The sequence below is a fragment of the Lipotes vexillifer genome, unplaced genomic scaffold (genome assembly GCF_000442215.2).
Source record: "Lipotes vexillifer unplaced genomic scaffold, Lipotes_vexillifer_v1.1 scaffold680, whole genome shotgun sequence".
NCBI lineage: Eukaryota > Metazoa > Chordata > Mammalia > Artiodactyla > Lipotidae > Lipotes > Lipotes vexillifer.
In genome coordinates this window covers 783,774-785,949 of record NW_006780838.1, presented here as the reverse complement: position 1 = coordinate 785,949, position 2,176 = coordinate 783,774, and the positions used below count along the sequence as shown (strand labels likewise).

Genomic DNA, 2,176 nt, shown 5'->3' with positions numbered 1-2,176 from the left:
TTCCCTCTTGGAGCTAGCTGCCCTCAGGGCATTCCCCCTGCTCCCTGTACTGTAAGTCCCACCTGAGCAGACCCCACGAGAGGAGGCTTGCCCCTGCCCAGCACTGCCTGTGGGTGTGGGTAACTCTGGGGTGTAGTCAGAAGACCCACTGCACCTTCACAGTAAAGCTCATGTGCTTCCTCTTCACCTTTATCAGTGCCAAAGGAGTTATTTTAATTCCCAAATTACAATTAATTTCTCTTTTCTGTATTTGTTCATAACTTGGGCAGAGAAGGATGCCCTTTACTGGACCCCTCAGAGGCCTCAGCCTACATGATGATCAAAGAACAGTCCACCTGGAAGATCTAACAGTCATGAACTTGTATTTAGTAGCATAGTCTTGAATTTAAAAAGGCAAAAAGTGATAGGAATATAAGAAGCAGAGAAATCCTCATAGTGGGAGATTTCAGTAACATCTCTCAGATGCCAATGGACCAATATCTCTCAGATGCCAATGGACCAACAACACAGTTAACAAATTTGATCTTGTAACATACATTCTTGAACTCAACAAAAGAGAAAAAAATACATTCTTTTTCAAGCTCAGATGGAACGTGAAAAAAAAGTCCATGTATCAAGTCAGCAAATTTCAAATAATTACTATATAGGGTATGTTCCCTGAATATACAAAAATTAAACTAGAAATCAACAGTGAAAATACTGAAAGATAAAACTCATAAATTTGGAAAGTTAAAACAATAAAGAAAACCCTTTAAAATAACTCAGGTGCTGAAGGGGAAATCGCAAAAAACTGACAAAATATTTAGAACTAAGTGACAATGAAAATACTACCTATCAATGTGTGGGATGCAATTAAAGTGGTACTTAGGGAGAGATGTATAGTTTTTTTTTTGTTTTTTTTTTTTTTTTTGCGGTACGCGGGCCTCTCACTGTTGTGGCCTCTCCCGTTGTGGAGCACAGGCTCCGGACACGCAGGCCCAGCGGCCATGGCTCACGGGCCCAGCCGCTCCGCGGCATGTGGGATCTTCCCAGACCGGGACACGAACCCGCGTCCCCTGCATCGGCAGGCAGACTCTCAACCACTGCGCCACCAGGGAAGCCCGAGATGTATAGTTTTATATGCATTTGTAAAAAAGAGGAAAGATTCAGTGTGTAAGCATGCAGGTCAGGATGTCAGGAAAAGAATAGTAGGAAAAAAAAAAACCAAAGAAAATAGAAGGAAAGAAATAAAAAAGGCAAGAATAAGCTAGTGAAGTAGAAAGCAAAAATAAATAAAAGATAGAGGTAATAGACAAAACGAAAAGCTATCTCTTTGAAAAGATTAATAAACTAAACCCCCAGCAAGGGCTAACTAAGGAAAACAGAGAAAAGATACAAACAGATACTATTTCCACAGTGAAGGAAGGGACACGACTACAAATAGAAATGAAGTCTTAAGAGAATACCAAAAACAACTTTACATCAATGCATTTGATGGATAATTTTATAGAAAAAACCCATAAATTCCCAAAAGTAACTCAATGAGTAGAAAACCTAAACATTCACCATTAAAGAACTGAATTGGGGGACTTCCCTGGTGGTGCAAAGGTTAAGAATCCACCTGCCAATGCAGGGCACACGGGTTTGAGGCCTGGTCCAGGAAGATCCCACATGCCGCGGAGCAACTAAGCCTGTGCGCCACAACTACTGAGCCTGCGCTCTGCAACAAGTGAAGCCACCGCAATGAGGATCCCGTGCACTGCAACAAGGGTGCCTCCCCGCCCCCCGCTCGCCACAGCTAAAGAAAGACTGCGCAGCAACGAAGACCCAAAACAGCCAAAAAAAAAAGAACCGAATTAATAGCCACAGATATCCTCCCAATGAAGAACAGCAGGCCCAGAGGGTTGTCTGTGAAATCTCGGACAAATTTTAGCAAACCTTTAAGGGACAGAAAATTCCTGTGGTATACAAACTATTTCAAAGGATGAGATGCTCACCAGCCATTTTACAAGGCTGGAGTAACACCTGGATATCAAAACCTGACAAGGGAAGTACAAGAAAATAAAATAGGCCAGTGTTGCTATTGAACATAGATATGAAACTCTAAATAAAATATCAATAAATTGGGCTTCCCTGGTGGCGCAGTGGTTGAGAGTCCGCCTGCCGATGCAGGGGACGCGGGTTCATGCCCTGGTCC

General features: G+C 42.6%; 1 protein-coding gene across 1 annotated transcript in view; it reads left to right on the top strand.

Moving 5' to 3' along the window:
* RAP1GAP2 (RAP1 GTPase activating protein 2) overlaps window positions 1-2,176 on the top strand; it is a 188,266-nt gene that overhangs the window by 142,464 nt on the left and 43,626 nt on the right. The window lies entirely within an intron of this gene.